This window comes from Glycine soja, chromosome 19 (genome assembly GCF_004193775.1).
Source record: "Glycine soja cultivar W05 chromosome 19, ASM419377v2, whole genome shotgun sequence".
In the NCBI taxonomy this organism is placed as follows: domain Eukaryota; kingdom Viridiplantae; phylum Streptophyta; class Magnoliopsida; order Fabales; family Fabaceae; genus Glycine; species Glycine soja.
In genome coordinates, this window is record NC_041020.1 from 13468740 (window position 1) to 13484707 (window position 15968).

The window sequence follows — 15968 nt, forward strand, 5'->3', positions numbered from 1 at the left end:
ACTATTAAATTCTTACTTCTTATATGTACGTTGTATACATATTATAAGAACCTTATAATTCTGGGTATGTTAGTAGTATGGTGTTTTGCCTTAATTGCATAGATAGTATGGTTGTTTGTGATTTCTTGTTCTTAGCAATGTTGATACTCTATAGTTCGAGGACTCGTATCGAGATATATTTCATATAGAATACTCTTTTGACCATACCTTCTGATTCTAGTGTAAACTATTCTTTGTGTTGCGTACTTAAGTTGAGTAATTCGATTTCACTTGCAAGCTTGAGTATAATTCATTGTTTGTGCTATGAGCCTACATCAAACAATTGGATTATTGATGTTTTTGTCACAATCAAGTGATAGTTGATGTCTCCATATGTGCGTACACTGTGATTATGTTTTCGTTTCTAAAATTCATTTGGAGTATCTACTGTTGATTCTAGATGAGTGATCCTTCTTGATTTAAAATTATTGTCTCCTAATCAATCGAGTGTTCATCTTATTATTGGCTGCTCATCTTCCAATCATGTCTAGTTAAAATGCTTGATAATCTTTCTTGTTGTTACTTCTAATACGAATAAAGAGAGACTTCGCCTTTGACAATCACGTTAAGATGTTTTGAAAGGAAATACTTGAGTAGACATGATCATTGTTACCTATAGACGAAAGTCAAACTTAGTAAGACGTGTACCTGTGTTCCTTGAGGATATGTTTAGTTACCACCTGAGTGCAAGATTGAGAATCTTATAAGTATAGTACCCATAGAAACTTGTAACCGTAGTTCGTGGGAAATATCTAGTGTAGAGTTGTTGGAGAACATAGTGTAGTTGGAAAAGTTATGAAGTATAGTTAAGAGGTTTAATGTGGAACCTTAAGAAGAGAGTAAGGTAGTTAGTAAGACATTAATTGTTAAGCATAGAAGGATTCAAGAGTGAGTGTTCTTGCGTAAGGTAGGTGACCTAAAAGATTATTGATGATAGTTGTATGATTAGCAAGATAAATATTAGTTCTTTTTACCTTGTCGCAACGTGCCCTTCGCGGGCGAGCGAGGGCGAGGCTCACGGGTGCGCTTTCCAAAGGAGGAAAGGTGCGCGGAGTCGCCACCAACATTTATTTGTGGAAAACGTCGGGAAAACCGAAGGAAACCGGTCAAAATGAAAATTCTAAGTTCGGGAGTTATATTTACGCTTGAGGAAGGTATTAGCACCTCTCACGTTTGTTTCGAAGGACAACAACCTATTTTTTAGAATTGTGGAAATTGTGTTACCTTAACTTTATTTCTTTTTATTTTTTGAGGTCAACAAAAGCGGGGCTCTTGCTCCTACGTACCCTCCATCAAAGAGGAATTCAGACCCACGTAGTTCTTTCTTATGCATGAATCAAGTGATTCTTTTACCTGAGGGGTGATCATTTTAAGGCGTTGGACCTTAAAAATGATCATTTTTACTTAGTAAGAAACTGAAATGATAAACTTTCAAAAAAACCTATTTTTGTGGACGAGCTTGACTAGGCGAGTTTGATTTTAGCCTTAGTTTCACTTTAGTTATTTAGTCAATTCAATTAAGAATGAGAAATCCCAAAGAGAAAACGTCCAATTTATTTTTCAATTTACTTTACTAAAGGTATTTTTTTATTATTATATTATTATTTTACCTCTTTTTTTATTTCCAACTTGGTTACGGCACGACCGAACGGTCGGAATTTATTTTAACCAAAATTAACGGATGATACAATTCAAGTGATCGGTGGAAATTTATTTTGTTTTTAGATTAGGCGAGAAATGACTTAAATAAATGGCTTAAGCACGTCAAAAGGGGGTATAAAAAGCGAATGAAAACGAGAATAAAAATACATGAAACAAAATGTGGACCACCACGGGTACATAGAATGAATTGAAAAGCTCGGTTTGAGGTACTTACCCGTTGAAGACTGAAGAAAACGAAGAACGAACGATGAATCTTGAAGAACGGTCGAGAATCTTCGCGTAATTACTCACGGAAACATTACGGAAACGTTACGGAAGCGCCTCGGCTTGGATTTTCTTCACGGAAACAATTTTCCTCAGCAATTTCGAGAGAGGGAGAAGTGCCAAGAAGGCTGAACCCTTTTCTTCTTCACTCCTCCCCCTATTTATAGCAAAATAGGGGAGGAGCTTGCCACCCAGCTCGCCCAAGCGAGCTCAGCTCGCCCAGGCGAGCAAGGTTGCTTCCTCCAGAAGCAACAGCCTTCTGGAGGAAGGATCTGGAAGGCCCAAGTGGGCCAAATTGCTATTTGTACCCCCCTTTTTACTAAATGCACCCCCTTTCTATTTTTTGGTAACTCTTTTCCGTAACGTTACGAAACTTTACGAATTTCGTAACGATACTTATTTCCTTCCGCAAGGTTATGAATCCTTACGGATTATGTATTTACTCTTTTTTAGCTTTCGAAGAAGTTACGGAAACTCACGAATTGCGCAAAAACACCTCTTTTCGATTTCCGCCACATTACGGAATTTCACGGATCGCACAAGCCTGCTTCCTTTTGATTTCTGACACGCCTCGGGACTTCATTTATTGTGCAACAAAGGACGCCAAGTATCTCAAAGTGGCTAACCAAAGGTTGCATGTCATCAAGTAATAATCCCCGGACGAAATTAGGGTATGACAGTTGCCCCTCTTTACTTACCTCTCATCGGAGATAAGAGGAAAGCAAAGATAGGACACTGATTTCGTCCGTCCTGCCCTTTCCGCGATGACGACTCTCGTCTCTACTCCTTCTTTTTTCTTCTGCACAAAACAAAATACAAACAACAACAAGAACAACGAATATAATATACATATACACATATACACATATTTGGCGAAGGAACCGATCCGGAAAACAACAAAAGAACGTGTTTCCCAGTCACCAGAGGCTTCGCGCTTGATAATGGAGGACACATGAACAGCGCTAGGCAATGACATTCATGGGGCTCCGAAAAAGGGTGGAGAATGGAGGATTGCCTTGAGGGTCCGCACTTAGGCAATCATGAAACACAGCTCCAAACTCGAAAGTGGAGGACACATGAACAGCGCTAGGCAATAACATTCATGGGGCTCTGAAAAAGGGGAGAATGGAGGATTGCCTTGAGGGTCCGCACTTAGGCAATTATGAAACACAGCTCCAAACTCGAAAGTGGAGGACACATGAACAACGCTTGGCAATAACAATCATGGGGCTCCGAAAAAAAAAGGTGAGAATGAAGGATTGCCTTGAGGGTCCGCACTTAGGCAATCCTGAAACACAGCTCCAAACTCGAAAGTGGAGGACACATGAACAACGCTAGGCAATAACATTCATGGGGCTCCGAAAAAGGGTGAGAATGGAGGATTGCCTTGAGGGTCCGCACTTAGGCAATCATGAAACACAGCTCCAAACTCGAAAGTGGAGGACACATGAACAGCCCTAGGCAATAACATTCATGGGGCTCCGAAAAAGGGTGAGAATGGAGGATTGCCTTGAGGGTCCGCACTTAGGCAATCATGAAACACAGCTCCAAACTCGAAAGTGGAGGATACATGAACAGCCCTAGGCAATAACATTCATGGGGCTCCGAAAAAGGGTGAGAATGGAGGATTGCCTTGAGGGTCCGCACTTAGGCAATCATGAATTACAGCTCCAAACTCAAAAATGGAGGACACATGAACAACGCTAGGCAATAACATTCATGGGGCTCCGAAAAAGGGTGAGGTTGGTAGGACCAAACGGTCTACCGGGTTCTTCCACCTGAAAGGCAAACATGCTTTTTGTAAAGAAAAATAAATCATTCGCGAGAGCACCATATCTTAGAGAAACAATATACTTGTGCCAAGGGTAATCTTCCTTGTAACCGAGAATGAAGGGCAGGACGTCAACTTTTAGCTTTCAAATGAACATGCAGGGGAAACATCGGGCTAAGCTGAAAATAAATCACTCATAGTGTATAAAACTCACAAGGCAAGTGTTTTATCCTATTCCCAAACCATAACTGCACCATGACTTTATTTTGCACACGACTTCCTATCGAATCAAAGATCAAACGTACGATCACGGACCAATAGGATTTTCTCGAGGGTGGTGTTTTTTGGAGAGGAAGCTGGGTGTTTCGGTCTTTTCCTCCTTGTTTATGTGGGGTGGGATATTGCCAGTCAAGAATGATTCTGAGTGGCAATCTGGCTTTGAAGAATTTCTGTCCTCTTTCTTTCATTGATCGAGAATTGCTTCTTTTCCCTTTTCACTTCTTTTTGATCTTTGATCGGGAATCCTTCTTTCCTTTCTTCTGTTCTTTTCTTTATTTTCATTTTTCTTTCTTTCTTTCTTTTTTTCATTTCTTCCTTCTCTTTCTTTTCACTTTTCCTTCCCCATCCCTTTCTTTGGGAAATCGGGTTTAGCATTCTATTTGCTCTCCCTTGAGGAGATTCCACTGTCCTTTGCTTCGGGGGAAAGGAGGAGGATTCTTTTGATAGGCCAAGGTTCAAAAAGTCCAAGGTTGTGTTTCAATGGGGTCTTTTATTGTGGGAACCCAATCTTGATATCTGGGGTGAAACAAATTTGGGTGTCAAGGTGTCGATTTCGGGCCGAGCTTCCATATTGTTCCATAAGGCACGCGTGACAATGATGATTTGAAAACAAACGTGCAAAATTAGTCATGGCTACAGCCAGGTGGGCACTCAAGCATCCTGTCTATGGCATTGTGATACTACGGTTGGGAATTTACACAGACAGACCCAACGTTTCCAAGTTATGTTCTTTCATCAGTTCAATGAATTCATCCATCCTTATCTCGGTTCATTCCGGAAAATAAACTCTTAGCATCAGTCCCTTGTTTCCATAAGATACGTTTGCTCTTTACGAATGATTTATACTTCTTAACTATAACATGTCGACCTTCGCGGTCTTTCTTTCTCTTTACTTTTTGTTTTATTTTTATATATGTTCACTAAAACTATACACCTGTGGTCCTTTATGAGGAAAACCTTTCTTTGTACATCTATATTTTTATACATGACAAACTTTTTCTGTACACGCATTAGAACTCTTCTCTTTACGTCACACGGTCTATATACAAACCCTATTTACATTCAAAGATTTTTCATTTTTCCCAACACACACTTATGGTTCACACAAAAGTTTCTTCATATACACTCGTTGCTCACACACACAAGAATTCCTTTCCACGCATCATTTACACACAAGAATCCTTCTATACACATTTTCCTTTTACATACATGTATAGATAAAAACCTTTTTCTTTTCTTTATGAACATGACTTTTATTCACAACGCTTCTTTCTTTTTATTAGGATTTTGGTTCATTTTATTTTTTAGAACGACGTTCCTAAATGAAAAACTCTACACGGTTCCAGAATTCCGACAAACACTATTGACAACAACGAAACAAGTACCGACGTAACAACTCAAATGATATGTATGTACAAAACAAAAGTCAAAACATGAAACAAACGTTAGTCCCTTAGTCAAACAAAAATAAGATGATATGTAACAGAAAAAAAACAAATGGAAACAAAAAGAAACATGGATCAAGGGATCTCCCAATCATGTGGCCCCGCTTCCTCCTAAGAAATCAAGTAAATCGGTCATCTCCTCGTCCTCGCGGGCCTCATCTGCCTCGTCGGGAGCCTCTGCTGGTGCCTCTGCCAGTGCCTCTCCTGCCTGGGCCTCAGGCCAATCTCCAGGCCATGCGACCTCTGCCCTGAACTGGTCCGGAGTAGGGCACGGAAAAGAAGTAAAGCCCTGGCTCTGTAGGCTAAGACTCATCTGATAAAGACAATCATGGGTCTGTACATGTGCCCGGTGGTTGGCCGCCTGCTGGCGAACCAAATGCCGCAAATACTGCTCCGTATCAAACGATATGGCTGGTCTAGCTTGATGAGGTGGCGGCGCGTCTGTGGCCTGCGGAGCATTCCCCTGGGCCTGTCTCTGTGTGCAATACTTCTCAATAAAAGCTCGGGTGATGGGCGGCCGAATCACCTTGCTAGGTGCGACGGGGACGCCGAACGACTGGCAGAGTCCTGTGATCAAGGCAGGAAATCCCAGGGCCCTGTTGGACTTATCCGGGTCCAGAGGGTGCCTGGTAGGCGCCATACCTGCAAATATATAGATGGCATCAGCGATTAACTGAGCCACGTGAATGCTCATCCGCGTCAGGATGGCGTACACCAGCTGACACTTCGGCAGGGGGAGGTCGAAATTATGGTCGCTGGGCTGGATGTTGCTGAGCAGCAAAGTCATCCAAATCTGAGTCAGGGTGGTCATGTTGGTGCGCATGATCCGCACCCGTCTCCCGGCAGCAGTCCAGGCAAAATCTTGCCCCGATATACATAGCAACTGGGCGATGGCCTCCTCATCGAACCCATCGGACCGGTTCCTCCTCTGGCCATACTCGCACTCCTGACCCTCTTCCAGCACTAAAGGATATCCCAGGAGCTGGCCGATAGCATCTGCATCAAACGGGATCCACTGACCCCTTACCCATGACCTCATATCTCGCACGCCTTCCTCCGTAGGCCAAGCATTGGCATAAAATTCGAGGACTATGTCTGAATCAAATTTGGCCATTGGGGTAACCAGTGATGCCCACCGCCGGCGAACTATCTCCTCCTGGAAATCGGTATACTCATCGTCCCTGAGCTGGACGCGTCACTCCCGGAGAAATGACCATCCCTTGATGGCCTCGAAGCGCTGCTGGTGTTCAGCGCTCCTAAAGCGGTGACTATCATACTCGGGAGCGGAACTAGTTCCTTCGGCCGCTTTATCCTTCCTGGATCTCTTTGAGGCAAGTTTCCTCGGGGCCATTTCCTGCGAGAACAAACATTTGGAAGTTAGTTTTACAAGATAATGCTTATCTTAACACAAAAATGTCATGCCAATCCCTCTGATTTAGACCAAACTCATATGATCCATTCATGCACACGCGCATGTGTAGAAAATATCCTATTACTCATGTCAACATACAAGAACATCCAACATATTCTAATTGCCATACACCTATATACATTCTGAAAAAGAAAAACACACTTTCATACTCAAAGTGTTGCGTCAAACTTTACACCTAATTTATATCCTAAACATTTTGCTATCACAAACTACCTACATACATTTGAAGTACACCATACAAATTTTTGTTGTTTCTCTCATATTTATTTATATGCACATTGGAAAGCTAATTACATCCTGCACACATTTGCATCCAAAAGGGCATTCCATACTATCATACAGTCATTTAGGAAGAAAATCATTCACACTTTGCTAGGAATTTTATGCTCCTTATATTTACCTATGTATACATACTATTGCAAGGCTTTTTCCACGCTACCTCTATGTAAAGTATCAAACATGGGGCAGCCCAAACTCAAGCAAAAACTCTCACAAGCAAGTCCTAATTTCCATGTTTTTCTAATTCTAAAACCAAATTTTGGATTCCTAGCCATAAGCATGTTTCCTTGCATTGAAGCTACAAGTTTGGGTTCCTAAGCTTGGAATTGCATCTGGGCACCTATTTTGAATCTCCTATGCTGTACCTACATATAAGAAACAGTCCCACTCTCCCAATCTTACAAAATCATATTTCTACACCATTGGGGCATTTCACCGAGCACTTGGTGAGCGCATGCTTGGACATAAATTGCAAGAGGATGGGGACAATGTGGCATGCCCCATTGCTTCAGAATACAGCATAGGCCTAAGGCCTTCTCATTCAAATCCTCAATTCAAGAAAACAAGCATAAAAACAAACCAAAACTGCCCCACAAATACAAGCACATTCTCACAAATTGGAGCACCAAAAGATGAAGAAAATATGCCAATGGGAAGCTAAAAATATTAAGGATTGAATACTTACTTGATGGAGTGAATAATAACACCAAAAATGAAAGCAAAAGACAACCAAAAGTGGCTTGAGGGAGCAAGAACCGCAAGCCTTCGTGTTCCTCTCTTTTGAATGAGGGGGGGGGGGGGGGGAAGTTTTTGGATGCAAAAACGTTCCCCTCCCTCATTTTTATATTTTGAATGCAGGGGTTGCTCGCCCAAGCGAGCTAACCTGCCATTTTTTTTTTAGGGGAACATTAACCATGTCCCCTCCTTCCTCATGGGTTAGCGTTTGCCCACTTGAACCTACTTAAATTAGAATTAGGTGTCGATTACTTATTTAAAACAAACAATAGCAAAAGAAACTGCGAACGCAAAGGATACTGGGCTGCCCCTGCAGCGACGTTCTCTGCTTGTTTAGCGCCGGGAAGGGGTGGCGCTTGGTCGGTCGCGATCCTATCCTCCATTCGCTTCCATCCCTAAGTACCTGCAAGTAAGAGCCAAATGATATGCGACCAATCGTGACCGGTCATCGTCTTACCTTGGCTGATTTCTGCCATTGACTTGTCTTGACTTCTGACCGTGGCCTGAGACGATTCTGCTCCTTGCTATCACAAGATATGCATGTGCATGTGCATGTGCATGTGCATGTATGAATGTTTCTAATGCGATGATTTTATTTTAGTGAAGGCTGGTTAGATTCAATTTTAAATAAGCGTTTGGGGCACCCCATACACCGAGCGAAGAGGGCTCAAGCTATAACAAATCTAAAACACAAAGTTTGAAACCAAAGGGAGGACTAAAACCTCGCCTATCTTTTCTTCTTTTAAAGGAACGAGAAAAATACAGAGGAAGGGAAACCCTGGAGGAAACCAAGAAGAACAAAAACTCAGAATTAAAAGGACATGCAACGGTCCTCTCGATCGCCCCAGACTTCAAGCGTAATATCGTTTAACTACATCGGAGTTCACGGGCGAGGGCAACTCCTCGCCATCCATGTGGGTGAGTATCAGAGCACCCCCAGAAAAAGCTCTTTTCACCACGAACGGTCCTTCATAATTCAGGGCCCACCTGCCTCGATTATCTTTAACAGCGTGGGACATCTTCTTCAGCACGAGGTCCCCCTCGTTGAACTTGCGCGGGCGTACCTTCTTGTCGAATGCGTTCTTTATCCTTTGTTGATACAAACGCCCATGGCTCATGGCGGCCAAACGCTTACCTTCAATAAGGTTAAGTTGGTCGTAGCGTGCTTGAGCCCATTCTGACTCTTCTAGGCCTGACTCCGCCATTATCCTCTGAGAAGGAACCTCTACCTCAAATGGGAGCACTGCTTCCATCCCATTAACCAAGGAATACGGTGTTGCCCTAGTAGAAGTTCGTACCGAGGTTCTGTATCCGTGTAGGGCGAAAGGCAACATCTCATGCCAATCTTTGTATGACACTGTCATCTTTTGAACAATCTTCTTAATATTCTTATTTGCAACCTCTACAACCCCGTTCATCTTTGGCCGATAAGGGGTAGAGTTATGATGCTGGATCTTGAAGTCCTCGCACATTTCCTGCATCATCTTGTTGTTCAGATTGGTGCCATTGTCAGTAATGATCTTCCTGGGGAGTCCGTATCGACAAATCAACTCCTTCTTTATGAATCTAACTACCACATTCCTTGTGACATTAGTATAAGAAGCTGCTGCGACCCATTTGGTGAAGTAATCTATCGCCATAAGAATGAAGCGGTGACCATTCGACGCTTTGGGTTCGATGGCCCCAATGACATCTATTCCCCACATAGAAAAAGGCCAAGGGGCGGACATAACATTCAGAGGATGTGGAGGAACATTGACATTGTCCGCGTATGCCTGACATTTATGACATTTCCTGACATGAGCGCAGCAATCGCTTTCCATGGTGAGCCAATAATAACCGGCCCTAAGAATTTTTCTAGCCATAGCATGCCCATTGGCATGTGTCCCAAAGGAACCCTCGTGGATCTCCTCAATCATGAAGTTCGCCTCTCTGGCATCTACGCATCGTAGGAGAGTCATGTCGTGGCTTCGTTTGTACAGGATGGTACCACTTATAAAGAAACCAGTAGCCAATCTCCTCAACGTCCTTTTGTCATTATCAGAAATCCTTGGTGGGTATTCCTTGTTCTCGACATACTGCTTGATGTCAAAATATCACGGTTTCCCATCCCGCTCTTCCTCTATTGCATAACAATATGCCGGCCTTCCTTGAGATTTGAATTCGATGTACGGTAGATCCCCGTGTGGGGCAAGTTGAAACATGGATGCCAGGGTGGCTAGTGCATCAGCCATTTGATTCTCTTCCCGAGGTATGTGGTGGAAGGAAATGTCGTCAATGTACTTGGCTAACCTCAAGATGTGAGTTTGATAGGGTATCAACTTCGAATCCCTAGTTTCCCATTCTCCTTTCAACTGGCGTATGACCAAAGCTGAGTCTCCATACACCTTGAGTAGTTTTACATCAAAATCAATGGCCGCCTGAACCCGAGGGCGCATGCCTCGTACTCAGCCATATTGTTGGTACAATCAAAACCTAGCCTAGCCGTGAAAGGAATACACTGATCATCCGGGGATACAAGGACTGCCCCTACTCTGTGGCCCAAAGCATTGGATGCCCCATTGAAGCAAACAATCCATTTGTCTATGTCCTCGTGCGTCCGCTTCTCTTCAAACAGGGCCATGATATCTTCATCTGGGAACTCGGGGTGCATCGGCCGATAATCCTGGAGGGGTTGCTCGGCCAAATAATCCGCTAAGGCACTCCCCTTTACCGCCTTTTGGGTGACGTAAACGATATCGAATTCAGATAATAGTACCTGCCACCTAGCGATTCGTCCCGTGAGGGCCGGTTTTTCAAAGATGTATTTCACGGGATCCATTTTGGAAATAAGCCACGTGGTATGGCTGAGCATGTACTGCCTAAGCCGATGCGATGCCCATACCAGAGCACAACACGTCCTTTCCAGCATTGAGTAATTCATCTCACATGCAGTAAACTTCTTGCTTTGATAGTAGATGGCTTGCTCCTTTTTCCCAGAATCATCATGCTGACCCAACACGCACCCCATAGACTCGTCCAACACGGTCATGTACAGGAAAAGAGGTCTTCCTGTTACAGGTGGCATGAGCACCGGGGGATTCGCGAGATTCTGTTTGATCTTCTCGAAGGCCTCTTGGCAGTCACTATTCCATAGGACCGCTTGGTTCTTACGTAAAAGCTTAAAAATGGGCTCACAGGTAGGGGTGAGTTGCGAGATAAATCTCGCGATATAATTCAACCTGCCCAAAAACCCCCGAACCTGCTTCTCCGTGCGTGGTTCCGGCATTTCAAGGATGGCCCTCACTTTCTTGGGATCTATCTCTATCCCTTTCTGACTTACGATAAATCCTAGCAGCTTCCCCGACTTCACCCCAAAGGTGCACTTGGTTGGGTTCAGTTTTAATTGGTATTTCCGCAACCTTCCAAACAGCTTACGCAGATTGACAAGGTGTTCGTCCTCAGTCCGAGACTTGGCAATCATTTCATCTACGTAGACCTCTATTTCCTTATGCATCATATCATGTAACAACGCCACCATGGCACGCTGATAGGTTGCCCCAGCATTTTTCAGCCCGAAGGCCATCACTTTATAGCAGAATGTCCCCCATAGGGTGACGAAAGTGGTCTTCTCTACATCTTCGGGTGCCATCTTTATTTGATTATACCCCGAGAAACCATCCATAAATGAGAAAAGGGCGAATTTGGCTGTATTATCTACCAATATATCAATGTGTGGCAGGGGAAAATTGTCTTTAGGACTGGCTCGGTTCAAGTCCCGGTAGTCTACACACATTCGAACCTTGCCTTCCTTCTTCGGGACTGGGACAATGTTGGCCACCCACTCCGGGTACCGTGCCACAGCTAAGAATCCTGCATCAAACTGCTTCCTTACTTCTTCTTTAATTTTTAAAGACATCTCGGGTTTCATTCTTCGTAACTTTGCTTAACCGGAGAAGACCCAGGATTCAAAGGCAACTTATGCTGCACAATGTCGGAATCGAGACCGGCCATGTCTTGATATGACCACGCAAAGACATCTTGATACTCTTGAAGAAGGGTTATCAAGCCTTGACGGATAGGCGCGGTCATACCGGTTCCTACCTTTACTTCTTTCTTTTCCTCCATGGTCCCCAAGTTTACCAATTCGGTTTCTTCTTGGTGAGGCTTCATTTCACGTTCTTCCTGAGCGACCAACCTCTCCAACTCTGGTGACAGGACGTCCTCTTCCTCTTCCTCGTTTATTGTTTGGCTTATATCTCGATCGAAATCGATTGTCAAACCCTCATTGTTAGGATCCTCAAAGAGTTGACCCTCATATCTATACCAAACAAGACAAAAGAAACAAAAAACAAGCAAAATGATATGAGAAAGGGTGGGACCGCAAGAACAGATGAAACAAGATCTCTTTGTTTATTTAATAAGGTAGGTTTCACAAAACAAAAGAGAACGAAAATCTATAGGCTCTAATTACATTGAATCAGCGGTATAGACTTCTGACTGGCTTATCACGCGCCAGTTCCCTACTTGGGAATCGGGGTGGCATGGTTGCACAAAACTTGGTGGGTCTTGAGGGAACTCCTCTTCTATTGCTGCCACCTCCTCCTCGGACACCATTCCAGCACTGGTGAAACACTGGCTAATACGGCCGGGCCATACCCTATCCGCCCGAAATCTTGACGATACGTTCCTCCTCCCCGGCATCCCGGGTTCGTACCCTAATCCATACTTGTATGGATTTCCCTTGATATGGACCACGTCGGCATTCCCGAGGCAGTCCTTGCCTAGACCCATTCCGGGCTCAAATCCGTTCCTGAGCATAACACGCGCCACCATTATGGCCGCTTTGGAGAGAGAAGGTAGCAACGGACTTGGTTACACAGAGGCGCAGCTCACCACCTCAAAGGATTGGAAAGCCGTTTCCAATGATTCTTCCGCCGCTTCTAAGTATGGTGCGGAGGAGGGGCAGCTCACTAACATGTCCTCTTCACCCGACACTATCACTAAAAGTCCACCCACTGCGAACTTCAATTTCTGGTGAAGCGTTGAAGGGACCACTCCCAGGGCATGAATCCACGGTCTTCCCAAGAGGCAGCTATAGGCGGGATTTATATCCATTACTTGAAACACCATGTTGCAAGTGTGGGGGCCTATCTGAATGGGAATGTCGATTTCTCCCATCACTTCCCGCCGAGTACCATCAAAGGCTCGCACCACCATCGAGCTTGGTTTTAAACGTGACGCACTAAAAGGAAGCTTTTCCAAAGTGGTCTTCGGCATCACATTTAAGCTCGATCCATTGTCGATAAGTACCTTTGCGACAACGTGGTCCATACATCTCAACGACACATGTAGAGCCTTGTTGTGTCCTCTCCCCTCAACGGGAATCTCTTCTTCCGCAAACGCGATATAATTGTTGGTGGTTATATGATTAACGATGCCTTCGAAACCCTCCACTGAGATATCATGCGCCACATGGGCATCGTTAAGGACCTTCATCAACAGCGCACGATGAGGCTCGGAGTTTATGAGTAGTTCAAGCAAAGAGATCCTTGCTGGAGTTTTATTCAGTTGCTCGACTACCTTAAACTCGCTTTGTTGGATGAGGCGGAGGAACTCATGGGCCTCTTTCAAAGTCACTGTTTTTCCTTGAAGTCCCTCTTTCTTTTCGGCCCCTCTTACCACTGGAGGATCTACTTCTTTCGAGGGGGTGACTATATCTGTGGGCTCTTGGACCATGGGCGCTTTCCCTTTAGAGGGCAATTCTGCCGGGTGAGGGGAAGCGAACACCCGATCACTGCGGGTTACGCCACTGAGGCCGGTGATGTTGGTTACCTTAGCTGATAGGGAGTCAACTTCGGTTGTAATTCTTTCGCTGGACGCGGGAGAGGTATACTTCCACGGAACGGCCTTATTACTTTGATATGCAAATGGTGTTGGCTTAGGTGCCGTCCGGGGGTATATGGGTGTGGAGCCGGTCCCTTTCCTAGTAAAACATATCACTTGGGCCTTAGGGGTTAGAGGAACCTTCTTCTCCTCCGACTGCATGCAAATCTGTGGTTCTTCCCTCCCTCCTATGGACACTTTAAGCTGCCCGTAATCCATGAGCCGCTGAAGCAATTCTTCCACCACGGGATAGGTTTCCATGTCATGCGACTCCCCGATGTGAAACAAACATTCATCCCTTTCGTCTCCACCTCGGGAGACCATGCACGCCGCTTGCAGTGATTGATAGATGAAGCGTCTAGAAGTAACCACCTCTCCTAACCTCTTTGCCCGCGATGGCCCATCCTCTTTGACGGCGTTCACGCTAGCCCCTCCATGACTAGCTAGCGGGTTGGTTTTAACATTTGGGCCTTCCTCCTGAAATGATAGCCAGCCGGCACTAATCAGGTGCTGCACCTTATACTTGAACGGGATGCAGGAGTCAATATTGTGTCCGGGAACTCCACTATGGTACACACACTTGGCACCCAGGTCATACCACTTGGGGTAGGGTGGCTGGAGAACCTTCCCGGGTATGGCCACCACCAAATGATTCTCCAATAATGAAGGCCATAACTCGGAGTATGCCATGGGAATAGTAGGGAAGTTGTCTCTCGGGGGCGGGTGCTGTGCATATTTATAGGTCGCGCCGGGGGCTGTATTATTAACTGGCCAGGGTGCGGCTGGAGCTGTGAGTTGGGCCGACGCTCTTTCTACTGCGGGTGGTCCTTTTACTTGAGTCGGGAGGGAATTCCCGGCTCGGATTAAAAAATTTGGGGGATTGGGCTGGTATGAGCTTTGGATATTTTGGGGTGCTTTCATCCATGTTGGGGCGGTGGTGACCGCGTGGGCATCTCCTTCCTTTTTCCTCGCGCCCACTACTGGGGCTCTTCTGTTGTTGTTGGGGGCCATATTGGCAGCATATTCGAACTTGCCTTTCCGTAGTCCAGATTCAATCCTTTCTCCGGCGAAGACGAGATCCGCAAAGTTAGCTGGCATGTAGCCTATCAGCTTTTCATAGTAGAACGTGGGTAACGTATCTACCATAATTGCGATCATCTCCCTTTCCGTCATGGGCGGTACGACTTGGGCTGCGAGATCTCTCCATCTTTGGGCATATTCCTTAATGGACTCATGCTCTCGTTTAGTCATACCCTGAAGCTGGTTCCGATCGGGATCCATGTCTGTATTGTACTGGTATTGCCTAATGAAAGTAATTGCCAAGTACTTCCATGATCGGATCTGGGAAGCTTCCAGGTTGGTATACCATGCTACAGCTGCCCCAGCCAAGCTGTCTTGAAAGAAATGGACCAACAATTTTTCGTCCGCAGAATATGCCCCCATCTTTCGGCAATACATCCGAAGATGCCCTTTTGGACATGTCGTCCCTTTGTACTTATCAAAGTCTGGTACTTTGAACTTGGGAGGAATGACGATATTGAGTACGAGACATAGATCCGCTAAGTCTGAGAATGGGTAATTGCCAAGGCCCTCGACTGCTCTTAACCTCTCTTCAAGCGCCTCAATCTTTCCCTTATCTTCTGCGAAGGGAACAGATTCTTTTACGGGTGTGGGTGAGGCCGGGATATGGCGGACTATGTTCGGTTGGGGTAGTTCATGTGGGGACGGATCTTTGAGGTGGAGCAGGGGGCCAAGATGGGTATCTTCTTCCCCATCGTCTTGCCCGGGATAGTCTTCATAAGGTGGGAGTTGCCCCGCGAAAGTAGGGGCTTGGCTTAAATCTTCCGGGGTGGCACGGGGGGTGAAGTCCGGAGGCAGGCCATAAGGATAAGCTTGCGGACTATACCTTCGACCGAACACGGCCGTGTTTCTGTCTAGGCCCGGATTCAAGGCGGGCTGCAGCACCGGCTCCGCTTCCCTAACCGTACTGGAGGCGGTTGCCGTGGCTTTATCCTCTATGGTTTTCTGGAGTTTTAACATGACCTCCGAGATGGAAGCCATTTGATCTTTTAAGGCCGATAGATCGGCCTTCATCTGTTCCTGCATGCCCTCTTCATTATCCATTTTTCTGGATCGAGTGTTATAGGGGTGCCTTGGTGTTTTCTTAGTTATGATGAAATTCCTAAAGAAATAAACA

The 15968-nt window shown here is 45.1% G+C and overlaps 1 long non-coding RNA gene across 1 annotated transcript in view; it reads left to right on the forward strand.

Moving 5' to 3' along the window:
• Nucleotides 1–15968, forward strand: part of LOC114399796 — a 38897-nt gene that overhangs the window by 7838 nt on the left and 15091 nt on the right. The window lies entirely within an intron of this gene.